The 13676-nt window shown below is 39.1% G+C and overlaps 1 pseudogene; it reads right to left on the bottom strand.

Annotated features, from left to right (window-relative positions):
* Window positions 1-12562, bottom strand: part of LOC133754124 (heat shock protein beta-1-like) — a 34444-nt pseudogene extending 21882 nt beyond the window's left edge.
* Between the last annotated feature and the right edge of the window lie 1114 nt (window positions 12563-13676).

The following is a 13676-nucleotide window of genomic DNA, read 5'->3' as shown; positions in this document are numbered from 1 at the left end:
ATTCTATGTCTCTCTATTAAATGGACTGTCTGCTTTTGATGGAGGCTTAGAGGTTGAGATGAGTGTGGCCTGAGAGCTCTGTTTGGTTCCTCAGGGTTGCGAGTGTTCCAAATGTGACACTTCCAGGTTAGGCATGGTAAATCTCTCATTCTTTTTTTTTTTATTATTCAAAATGGAAGTAATTCCACACAGCTGAATGTAATTGGAGGTAGTTAGCAGGCAAATGATATACCCACAGGAGCCAGAGTTCGGAAGCTCTTTCCCAAGGACCACACAGGGAATCTGTGCTGCCCTCAGTGTGGGCTCCAATTCTCCTGCAGTCTCCCACTTGGTTGCCAAGTTAGATCCTAATCTCCTGTTATTTCACCCCTCCCCCAGAGTCAGCTTTTTCTGCTAGGCTCAAGGCCAGTGCAGACCTGAGGTCTCCCTGCTTATGACGTATTTCCAAATTGGTGCCTGCTCTTTGTCTTGCTCACCTTTGAGAGGTGAGCGGAGAGAGAGAAACTCGTGTCCGTATCAGACACTTTTTTTTTCTCTCTCTCTGTTCTAGTTAGCCTGGTGAACTTTTCCCCACAGAGTTTCAAGCCTCATTCCCTCTAGTCTCCTCTTTCTGCTTTCTCGCTGGTGTCTCAGGCTATTGAGGTTCGGCTCACCTCACATTCCAGTGCTGGTGTGTTGATTCTGTCGCTGGTGTCCCGAACTTGGGCTCCCACACTCTCCACGCAGGTCCACTGTGAATCTCTAGTTCCGGAAGTGTTTCCTCTGCTGTTTCTTCCCCTACTCTTCCTTGAACCTGCAGTATATCCACTTTTATTAAACTATCTCTTTCCGTACTATCAGTGTGCTCCCTTCCTATTCCACCATCTTGCCACTCTCTCCACTCCTGAGTATTTTCTACTCCTGCTTTTGCCCTTTAGTGACTATTCTGCAAATTTGCAAACCTCAGTGCTGAGCTTCGAAGCCTAGGTAACTCCACCACATATCAAAAACACAATTGTGCCATGAAATATGTCTCAAAATCATATTTTTGAAATGAACATGAATTCACAGGGATCAAAAACTAGCTTGGCACCATGAATTTTGGGTCCTCATATCCTTTCCTGGAATTTTTCCTCTTTGTCTTCATATACCTCCACCAGATGCTTTTCCTACTGGCAATGAAGTTGTAGATTGCATGAGGGGACTTGAGATGAGAAAAGTAAAAAGACCATACTTGGTTGCTGCCATGGATAACTAGGCTAATCCTCCACCAGAGGCACTGGCACCCCAGGTTCTAGTCACGGGAGAGGCACTGGATTCTGTCCCAGTTGCTCCTCTTCCATTCCAGCTCTCTGCTGTGGCCCAGGAGTGCAGTGGAGGATAGCCCAAGTCCTTCAGCCCTGCACCACATGGGAGACCAGGAGAAGCACCTGGCTCCTGGTTTTGGATCAGCGTGGTGCGCCGGCCACAGTGCACCAGCCGCAGGGGCCACTGGGATGTGAACCAACGGAAAAGGAAGACCTTTCTCTCTCTCTCTCTCAATGTACACTTCGCATGTGAAAAAAAAAGACCATACTCACTGATAGTTGATTAATCTTAATTAATTTTTCTGTCTCTCAAGTATCATTTCTATGTAATTATTGGAATCAGGGAGAGGGTTTCTAGTGATTAATTTGTACTGAATACAGTGGAAAGATATGTGGTACAGATAAAGGATATTATGTCCAGAGAATGTCACTGATTAATTAAGACTTCCATAAGGATTTATATGTGAAGTTAGTGTTTTTTTCTTTCTCAATATTTATTTGAAAGAGCAAGACCAAGAGAGAGATCAGGAGTGAGAGCTAAAATACAGTGAGATATAGAGAAAAATCAAGAGACAGAGATATTTTCCTTTTAGTCATTCAGTTTCTGAATGGCCACAACAGCAGATCTGTATGCAAGACAATTCCATCTGGTTCTTTGACTTGGATGGCAGGTAGCAAGTATTTGGGCCATTTTTCACTGTCTTGCCAGACACATATTCAGAAATCTGAACCAGAAGCAGAGTAGCCAGGGCCTCAAATTAACCATCTGCTACAGGATGCCAGCATCAAAAGCAATGACAAACTGATTGGCCATAATGCCAGGCAGTAAGGTTGATCTTTCCTGATTCAACACTTGTACAAATATTTACTCAAGTACTTGTGTGTGATGATATTCATTTATTAATTTTATTTATTAATTTATTAATTTAGTTCATAATTATATTCTTCAGAAAGATATGCAGACAAGATTAATGACACCTCTCCCCACAATATCTTCATCCTGAGTCATCAATAATTGTCATTTGTATCTTTACAGGCTTGACCAGTTTCTCATGCATTTAAATCCATATCAACATATAAATATGCAACAGCCTACAGAGGCAAATCACATTTTATGTGGATTTGAATTAGGAAGACTACAATATAAAATATCACATAAAAGTGTGAAAATTCTCAATATATCTTTACAAGAAATCACACCATTTTCATAAGTAGCAAAAACTGAGATATGAACATAAGACCCATACCATGTAATTCATCAATTAAGTGTAACATAGAATTCTGTTTCTCAGTTATATGTAACCATCATATTTATCAATTTTGGAACATTTTTATAACCTCAAAAGAGGTGGGAGTGCCTAGTTGATAAGATACTTCTTGGGATAAACACATCCAAGAATATTTGGTTTTGAGTCCCAGCTATACTCCTGATAGTAATCCAGTTTCCTGGTAAGGCCCATCCTGGAACCATAAAACCCAGAAAGCAAAGGCTCAAGAAGTTGGAAAAATTTGAACCAAGACAGAGATTTATACTATGTTCCCAAGCCCCAATTTTTAAATTTTTTGAAAATAAATTAAGTAATTTTAAAGAGGGGGGCAATTTCTTTCATCTGGTGATTCACTTTACATATGATCATAACAGATAGGGCTGGGTAAGCCCAAAAGAAGAATCAAGGAATTCCATCCAGGTCTCCCCTATGGATAGCAGAAACCCACATATGTGGAACTTGACCTTCTGTCTCTCACACACATTTGTAGAAAGCTGGATTAGACCAAAAGTAACCAGGACCTGAGAAGACACTCTAACAGGGGAGGTAGCATCCCAAATAATGGCTTAACTGCCTGTGCTATCATGCCTGCCTCACCAGCTTCCACTTTTATCTCAGATCAGCTTCACCTGATATGAGTATTTGCATAGTGAACTAACATAAGGAAGTCCTTTTTTTCTCTGTGTGCTCTGCTCTTGTTTCTAAAATTTAAAAAAATGAATTAAAATAAATTTAGTACTCTTTTACTGTCTCCACATCCTTGTACTTTTAACTCAAAGCCACCACAAATGTTCTGTCTATCCACTTGTATCTTGTTAATGTTGCATGTAATAGAATTCCACATGTTCTCTTGCCCACTACACAGCCTCAGTTACTCAAGTGATGTCAAAGCCCCACCTCTCAGCTGTATTCATCCAGGACATAATCCAGGCAGCAGATAACTGGGTACACAGAAATGAGGGTATTTTTCACACTTCATTGCAGGTGGAAGCAAAGGGAGCCCCGTGTTCTCACTTGCACTTGGATGAATGGAATTTCCATATCACTCCTTCAAGAAAGGGGAGGAAGTATCAGGCCTGGATTCAAAAAGCACTGATATTCTCTGTTCTTCTAAAATCTTACATTTTCTTCGGTTAATATTCTTTTGTTGGTTGTATGTCTTAGGTACTAGTTCTAGATTTTTTAGCTGTTATTTAATACATATAAATTTCCAAAGTAGAGCTTATGAATTATAATGGCTTCCCCCCTCCCATAAATTCCCTCCCCCCCCACAACCCTCCCCTTTCCCACTCCCTCTTCCCTTCCAATCACATCAAGATTCATTTTCAATTCTCTTTATATACAGATGATCAGTTCAGTATATATTAAGTAAAGATTTCAACATAGCAACACAAAGTGAAAAAATACTGTTGGAATACTAATCATAGCATTAAATAACAGTGTACAGCACATTAAACAGTGTACAGCACAGAGATCCTTCATGATATTTTTAAAAAATTAATAAATTTTCTATGCCATTTCCAATTTAACACCAGGTTTTTTTTTTCATTTCCAATTATCTTTATTTACAGATCGATTCTACATATACTCAGTAAAGATTTCATCAGTTTGCACCCACACAGAAACACAAAGTATAAAAATACTGTTTCAGTACTAGTTATAGCATCACTTCACATTACACAACACATTAAGGACAGATCCCACATGAGATGTAAGTATACAGTGACTCCTGTTGCTGACTTAACAATTTGACACTCTTGTTTATGGTGTCAGTAATCTCCCTAGGCTCTAGTCATGAGTTGCCAAGGCTATGGAAGCCTTTAGAGTTCACCGACTTTGATCTTATTCCGATAGGGTCATAGTCAAAGTGGAAGTTCTCTCCTCCCTTTGGAGAAATGTACCTCCATCTTTGATGGCCCCGTTCTTCCTACTGGGATCTCACTCACAGAGATCTTTCATTTAGGTCTTCTTTTATTTTCCCCAGGGTGTCTTGTCTTTCCATGCCTACAATACTCTCATGGGCTCTTCAGCCAGATCCGAATGCCTTAAGGAATGATTCTGAGGCCAGAACGTTGTTTAGGACATCTGCCATTCTATGAGTCTGCTGTGTATCCTGCTGTGTATCCAAACAATTATTCTTAGGTGTTTAAATTTTAACTGAAAAGTGATCCCTGTTCAATATAAGAGTAGTTCTTGATATTTTACAAGTTTTTTTTTTTCTTTTGCTTTGCTTTAAGTGTTTTCATCAGTTCTAGTGGAATGAGGGTCTACACACTCAGAGTTATGCCAACATTCTAAGGAAATATAAGTGTTAATGCTTGCATCCAAGTAAATTACTATTTGTAAGTGCCACAGAGTAATTAGACATTGGCTAAAATGAATTAAATTCTATAAAATATCAGTCTCTTATAAATGGCTCACATTATTATTTATGTGCTTGTAGGTTTGTAAATGCTTGTATGACCTGTATCAATATAATGTAAGAATCTGTTTTAAATACTTAAGTGACCATACCCATGTTCACTAAACTGTTAATGTCATTGCATGTCTTGATAACACACATGTTGATAAATTTGAAAATTTATTAATTGTTAAAAATGGTTGTCAAAGTGTTGGAAATCCCAAAATATTTCAATAATTTTCTAAGTTAGTAAATACTTCTGGGAAAATAATTAGCAATAATTAAGATTTTTTCTACAATGATACTGGAGTTATGCTTTGGAAAAAGTACCCTTTCAACATACTACATAATCCTAAGTGTTAATTTTGAATAGTAACAATTTAAAATGTACAAGGTCTTAGGAAAACACCCCCCTTATATACTGGTCTGTAGTATTATAAAATGAGGTTTTTATTGTTCATGCTTCAGTGTTAAGTTTTAGAAACTATAACTATGGGGTATCATATGTATTCTTTGTAACTGAAGATGTTGCTATTTCTACTTTTCATCATTTCAATGTTTGCCAGTATTCTGTTTTTTTACTGCATTTATTTTACCTGCATATAGGCATCATAACTTTCCATTCCAGTGAGTGTATATATGTGCGCATTCATCAACCAACTTTGCCACAGACAGTATTGAAAATAATGTGATGAGAAACCTTAACACTCTTTAAAAGGCAAGTCCTCTTTAAAGATGACTGACTCTAAGGCCAACAACTGTGAATATTATCAGTGTTATTGACTAAAGTGTGTCTCCATAAAACTTATACTTTGAAATGTCAAGCACCAATGTGACTCTGTTTGAAGGAAGGACCTTTAAGCAGGTAAATAAAGTCAACTGGTATAATAAAGAGTAAGACCATAATTGAAAATATGTCCTTGTAAGAATGACCCATAGACAGAAGAACAGGTACACACAGAGAAACACCTTGTGTAGACAGAGTAAGATGGTCATTGTATTAAGGGCTTAGGAAAAATAAATCTGCTGTTACTTTGACTTAAAATTTCTAGAATAATGAAAAATAAATCCCAGTGATTTAAGCTCTATACTATATGGCAACCCTAGGAAACTAGTACAATTTGTTCTCTATCAAAATATCATTAATCCAAGTGGAAGATCTCACTATTATCTGAGAAATATAGAAAATAAAAACTATGGCTTCAGGAAGACAATCATCTAAAAAAGCACGATATAAAGTAAAAACCCTAACTGCTACCCATTTCAAGGAACTTAAAAAAACAAGAATAAGTCAAATACATGAGCAATAGAAGGAAATGAAGAATAAAGATTAGAACAAAAATAAATGATAAAAAAAACTTCAATAGTATTAAATACCAATTAAATGGAGGGTTGGTTTTATGAAAAGAAAAACAAACTTAATAATCCATTAGGTATGCTAAGACAAAAGAGAAGAATCAAGTAAACAAAATTGAGAAACTGAAACCAACCTCACAGAGATACAATGGATCACTAATAGTTATCAAGAGAAGCCTATCAAGAGTAGCTATATACCAAAACTTGGAAAACCTAAAGAAAATGTTTAACTTTTGGATATATATAAAAAAAAGTTGAACTGGGAAGTCATGGTAAACCTGCATAGAACAGTAAGAAACAAGAAGAAATCAGGAATAAAAAGGCTCCAAATGAAAGCTCAGTTAGAGATGTCTTCACTACTAAATTCTCCCATTTTCCTAAAGAAATAACACCAGTCCTTTTCAGGCTGTTTCCCAAAATTGAAAGAGATGAGACACTTCAACTAATTCAATGAAGCCCACAGTGTCTAGAGTTCAAAATTAGTAAACTAGCAAATGGACCCCTCTCTGTTTTTCAAATGAAAAACTATAGACTGGAGATTCCAAAATGGTAGAATATGGAATGGCATTCTGCTCTAGGAAAGGGGTATTTAGTAAAAAAAAGTGTAGGAAGTATATTCTCAGGGACAGTTAGTGAGAAAACCACAGTGGGAATTCTGTGGAAGAAAGAGGAGCATTGTGCGTTGGTGTGGAAGGTGAGGAAGCGTACCGTAAACATGGACACAATACACAACCCCAGCAGCTAAAAGCAAAGAAAGCACCAGCCTTCAAGAGTGAGTACTGGTGCCAGCAACTCAAGTTAACACATCTGGACCTGACAGGGAGAAGACAACTTTTGGCTGACGGCTCTTGTGCATGTATGTGACTCAGAGATTCTAGCAGAAGTGAAGATCTGCATTCCTCACTGACTTTGAGTCTGCTGGGAGGATTGACAGGGGACTAGGCATCCAATGATGACTAGGATGCATTCCCAGCCTCTCAAAATATGGGCTCCAATGCTCAAACTGCCTAGGCAGAGCACCCCGGACAGTTGGCTCTGAGAACAACTCTGCCTCCCTGTGGATGGGAGAGGCAAGCTGGGTGAAGTGGATTCCCTGCACCCTGTGACTGTGAGAACCATGTGTGCTAAGACTTTGGGAACTCCGCACAAGAGGGCACAGGGTGTAGCTGGGTCTCTGGGAAATCAATGTGAGTGGCTCCACATGCTCAGAGCCCCCTAATTGTCTGTTGTGGATCATCACAGTGGGATCCATGCTCACACTAAGGACTGCATAGATCCATTGTGTGGTTCATATGGCAGCACAGATGACTATTGCACCCTCTGTGGGTGTAATCATACCTCTCACATTGATCACCTTGGAAGAGAGGTGAGGGTATTATTACACCCACAGAGGTGATCATACTCTCTTTTTTGGCTAAAAAGAGGAGACCCACCATGCCCATCTTAGATGTCACCCTGGATACTTGCCCCACCCTGGAGCACTGATGAGAATTACCTGGCCACATGCTGCACAAACCTCTGGGTATTGACTGGAAGAGCAGAGAATCCACAAGGTCACAGAGGCATAGTTCAAAGGTAAAAGCCATCAGAGGAAAAAAGAAAAGTATTTTCACAAACGCTTAAAAATAAATGCAGAAATTCAAGAAACAAGACCAAGTAAGACAATATGCATTCCCTTGTGCACCACCAGCAAAGAAACACACTTCAATATTAGAATGTGAGGATGAAGAGATTGATGACATGACTGAAATGGAATTCAAAACATTAATCATAATTACTCAGAAGCAATGAGAAGCAAATTCACAAATTAAAGAAATAAAGAAACCCATACATGGCATGAATTAAAATGAATGCTTCAATTCTTTGAACTAATGTGAAATCTTTTAGTAAGATTTAATGGCTCTATGGCTAGTGAGTTTTCTTAATGTAAGGTAGTTCTGGATAAAGAAAAACAATGGAGCAATTAATAGTGGAAATCAGAAAGTATGGGTCTTCTTGTCATCCTTCAAGTTTCAACAGGGATCAACTGATTGCTGTTAACACTTTCATTTTCATTTTTATAAGAGGCAATTTGATAGTAAAAAGGAGAGTCAAGTTCCCTTTCTTCAGGAATTCCAGATGCCTTAATGCAACTCCATTTTGAATATTAGTGTGTTTGTACTAAGCAAACCTGCAAACGACTTAGGAAATGTATTATTTTATCCCTGTGGCCTAGCTCATAGACATGCATCTGGCTGATAGGAAGAAATGGATGACTCTGACATCTTGAAAGCATTTCAACATTCATTGCCTCTATCCTATTCATAGTTTCAATTCTACACTGGGAGATCTTGCAGGTATTCAATCCCTGCATTCCCTCTGCCCTCATATTGTGTTGATTTGATTCTCACCAGCTGCTTCCTAGTCCCTGAAGCAGCTCTGAGATGGAATGAGAGATTTTTATGCAGATTCAATCCAAAGCTCAGTGTCCAGCATGAGTTTATCTTTTTATTTTTTTTTTATTTTTGACAGGCAGAGTGGACAGTGAGAGAGAGAGAAAGATCTTCCTTTGCCATTGATTCACCCTCCCAATGGCTGCCGCACCATGCTGATCCAAAGGCAGGAGCCAGGTGCTTATCCTGGTCTCCCATGGAGTGCAGGGCTCAAGCACTTGGGCCATCATCCTCTGCACTCCTGGGCCATAGCAGAGAGCTGGTTTGGAAGAGGGGCAACCGGGACAGAATCCAGCACCCCGACCGGGACTAGAACCTGGTGTGCCAGCACCGCTAGGCAGAGGATTAGCCTGTTGGCACTGGCCAAGTTTATCTTGACTATTAACAAGATTCTATCAGGGCTGGTGCTCTGATGTAGAAGGAAAAGCCTCCGCCTGCAGTGCCAGCATCCCATATGGGCACCAGTTCAAATCCGGCAGGTCCACTTCCAATCCAGCTCTCTGCTATGGCCCAGGAAAGCAGTGGAAAATGGCCCAAGTCCTTGGGCTCCTGCACTCATGTGGGAGACCTGGAAGAGGCTCCTGGCCTCAGATTGATACAGCTCTGGCTATTGCGGATAATTGAGGAGTGAACCAGCAAATGGAAGACCTCTCTCCCTCACTCTGCCTCTCCTCTCTGTGTGTAACTCTTACTTTCAAATAAATAAATAAACCTTTTCAAAAAGAGGATTCTGTCTTAATTTTCACTTTTTTACTTGGTGGATTTGGCCCATCTGCAATTTTGTCAGAGAATGTAAAATGATAGATGGTGTGATTGCAATTTCAATTCATCTGGGACATAGAGCTTCCAAATACATAAAAACCCTTGGGAAGCCCAGACTATCTCTGTTTTGACTGTCTTGGCAAGGAACAAATACTAGTAAGGATACTTGCAATCTACCAAGAGGTGAGGAATTAAAGATCTTGAACCACTCACTGGTTCATATATCCTTTTCCACCTACCCTTTGGTCTATTCCTAACTCATAACAATCCTTTGTCTTAAAGTCATGCAAACTGTTCTTAATTTTTTCCTTCAAACAAGCTGCCTACTTGCTCAAATTTCTAAATTTCATATAGTTACTGATTATTCTAACCCATTATTTTAACTGCTAGCACATTTTCTGATTTTGCAGTAATTTTTAATGAATTTTTATATTCTGTGCGGCAAGAGTGATACTTGTACTATTTCATTTAATCCTAATACCCCAGTGAGGATCTCAGATGATATTATTATCAGGATTCATTGGCTCTCTGAAAAAATTTAATTTGTTAAATCTGCAGAATTTATTGAATGACATAAGATATGACAAGAGAATTCACACATGGGCAGCACATCCTCAGAAATAAACTACATTGGGTAGAACAATTTCTCTTCTTAAACTCCTCAGCTTATCCAGCCCTTTTCATCATCTGCATAGTGGCTAAGTATTCAGTATTGCTGTGTGATCACCCACCTTTCTCATCCTGCAGAAACTTAGAATCCTTGGAGTAATCCCTGTCATTTGTGTATCTCATCCTCCTTTTGACAAAATGGAAATGATTCTGGGTTTCTTGTGTAGTGAACATGGCTGTGCTTAGTTTCATCCTATCACATTCTAGTGTGAACAATGTTTCGGACATTTGAAGGCAGGGCTCATACTGGAATATAGCAGATGGCAAAATTATGCTTTGTTGATATATTGCCTCCTTAACAATATATTTATTTTCATTTGAATAAACTAATTCAATATGTCCATATGTATTGAATATCATAAAAGGGCACATATATTTCTTCCAATATTACTTAGAAAAAGTTATCAATGACCCCAGCACATAAATCTTAATTTGAATGAATAATAACAAGTGCTAGAAAAATATCTGTGATATAAAAATCTGCTTTAGATACATGGATAAATCTGGATGTAAATATAGATGTAGATGATATATAGATAAATAGACATGTTTATATAGAATAATCTTGGTAAGAATTACCATGTATTTATTTGAGTGTATTTATGTGGAAGCTCAAAATAAAATAACAAAACACAATAAAAATGAACTTTGGAAAACTTGAGGTAACACATTTAGTAATAGTTCAGCTAGAAATAATTCAATGTATCCTTGTAATGCTTTTAATGATGCTTACCAATGTTAGTTAAACATAGAGTTATTGTCAGGGGCAATGAATAACTTATGTCTTATATAGATTTCTTGCTGATTTTAAATTTTTCAGTTGTGATTGATACTTTAAGCAACAGAGTCAGTTGTCCATTCTTTGTGCAAGCGCTAATCCAAGCTGAATCTATGTTATTCTTAAAAGATAAGAGTACATGCTCAAGCTGACTGGCCCCAAATGGTGGAGTTAGAAATGTGCCAGGGGATTCCAATACAATTCCATCAAGGTGGCATGTACCAATGACATCTCACTAGTCCAAGTGATCAATTTCAGTTCACAATTGATCACACTGATAGGTCTAAGAGTCAAAGGGATCACACAAACAAGACTAGTGTCTGAATACCAACTGATAGAATAAAAATGTAGAGAATGATCCAAAATGGAAAGTGGGAGACACAGTAGACTCATAGAATGGCAGATGTCCTAAAGAGCACTCTGGCCTCAGGCTTCACAATCAGCCCTTAAGGCGTTCGGATCTGGCTGAAGAGCCCATGAGAGTATTTCAAGCATGGAAAGCCAAGACACTCTGACAAAAATAAATAAATAAATAAAATAAAGACCAGTGCTGTGGTATAGCAGGTAAAGCTTCCGCTTGCAGTGCCAGCAACACATAGGGGCACTGGTTTGAGTCCTGGCCACTCACTTCTGATCCAGCTCTCTACTATGGCCTGGGAAAGCAGTAAAAGATGGACCAAGTCCTTGAGCCCCTACACCAACATGGGAGACCCAGAAGAAGCTCCTGGCTCCTGGCTTTGGATCGGCACAGCTCTGGATATTGTGGCCATCTGGGGAGTGAACCAGCGGATGGAAGTCACTTCTCTCTCTCTCTCTCTCTCTCTCTCTCTCTCTCTCTCTTCCTCTGCTTCTCTGTAACTCTGCCATTCAAATAAATAAATAAATAAATTTTTTAAAAAAGGAAAGTTAGTTTGGGGAAACACATTTGTGAGGTTCATGATCAGATTCATGACAAAGTTTGACATATTTGAAACAAAATGTGGGAAGAACAGATGACCCTAGTGAAGAAGTAGTGGAAGGGAGAGAGAAAAGAGCAGTACAGCAAAATATGGAGAAATAAAAGTTCATTTTTGTGTTAATTTAAGATTGTAGTGCTATTGGAAAATGAAAATATATGAAAACAATGCCAAATATGTCTGTAAATTAAATTGCTAAATGTAAAATTAGTGGATAAAAGGGTGTGCTTATTTGTAATTTTGATAGATACTGCCAAATGGCCCTCCATAAAAGTGACACCCATTTAAACTCCTATCAAAAATCTATGAGAAAATATTCTTCCCCACACTTTCTAACAAAACTGATCATCAAGACTTTTTATATTTGCTAATCTAGAAGATATGAGTATGTCAGTGTGTCTCAATTTTTCCAATTTCTTTGTTTTTTTGAGCTGTGAGTCATGCACTCATTCTCCCACTCACATTCCCGTGGCCGTGGCGACCCCCTTCCCTCACTGAGCTCCGCGGCCCAGCAGGACCAGTGTGGACCCTGCGTCCTGCGCTTGGAGACATGGACCCTGGGTGACTTCCATGCAGCCCTGTTAACATGGCCGTGAACTCTGCCGGGTGGGCCTCCTCCAGGCCCAGCCACCATGTGCGGAAGCCAGAACTCATGTCCCATGTGGGGAGATGTTTTTAGTTAATGTGTTTTTTTTTTTCATTTTGACAGGCAGAATGGATAGCGAGAGAGAGAGAGAGACAGAGAGAAACATCTTCCTTCTTGCCGTAGGTTCACCCTCCAATGGCTGCTGCGGCCAGCACATCTCACTGATCTGAAGCCAGGAGCCAGGTGCTTCTCCTAGTCTCCCATGCAGGTGCAGGGCCCAAGGACTTGGGCCATCCTCCATTGCCTTCCCAGGCCATAGCAGAGAGCTGGCCTGGAAGAGGGGCAACCAGGATAGAATCCGGCGCTCTGACAGGCACTAGAACCTGGTGTGCCAGTGCCACAAGGAGGAGGATTAGCCTATTAAGCCACGGCGCTGGCCAATTTTTCCAATTTCTATGAATGGAATCATTTTGTCTCTTTTTTCTTTTTTAAAGAGAGCGGAGGGAGAGAGAGAGAAAGCACCCCTATTGGCTGGTTCACTCCCCAAATGCTGTCAATATGGGGGAAGAGAGGGGGAATGATGAAGCCTGGAGCCCCATCCCCCACTTGAGCCCTCAAGAACTTCAGCTCTCACAGTTGCTGTCCAATGTCTCTTTATCTGTGTTGAAGAAGCACTTAGAATTTGTTTTCTGACAACTATCTCATCATTTTTTTTTACTTTTTACTAGTTAATTGGCCTTTTCTAGTGATAACTTCTTATATAATAGGTGGATCAACGCTACATCTGTGATAGGAGTTGAAAAAATTCCTCCCTGTTTTGCCCATTATTTCCTGAATTTATGTTGATATCTGCATACAGAAATTCTTGTTTATTGTAGTCAAATTTATCACTTTTCTTTCTATGGCTTATTTTTTTTTATTCCATTAGACCTTTTTCCTACTCCAACTATTAAAACATTCTCCTATGGCTTACTAAAGTATTTCTTTAATACTTTTATTCTCCATATGGAAACATTTCATTAATTGCCACTTATATGGTAAAACAAAATATTTTTCAAAGTAGACCAGTGGACCCTATACCAGTTATTGGTCCCTGCAGATATAAGATGCCACTTTAAACATGTACTCAATCCTCACATCTGTCCCAGTCTCTGTCATGATTCTATTTTGTTCCACTAATTT

This window comes from Lepus europaeus, chromosome Y (genome assembly GCF_033115175.1).
Source record: "Lepus europaeus isolate LE1 chromosome Y, mLepTim1.pri, whole genome shotgun sequence".
Lineage (NCBI taxonomy): Eukaryota > Metazoa > Chordata > Mammalia > Lagomorpha > Leporidae > Lepus > Lepus europaeus.
This window is presented reverse-complemented; position numbering and strand designations above follow the sequence as displayed.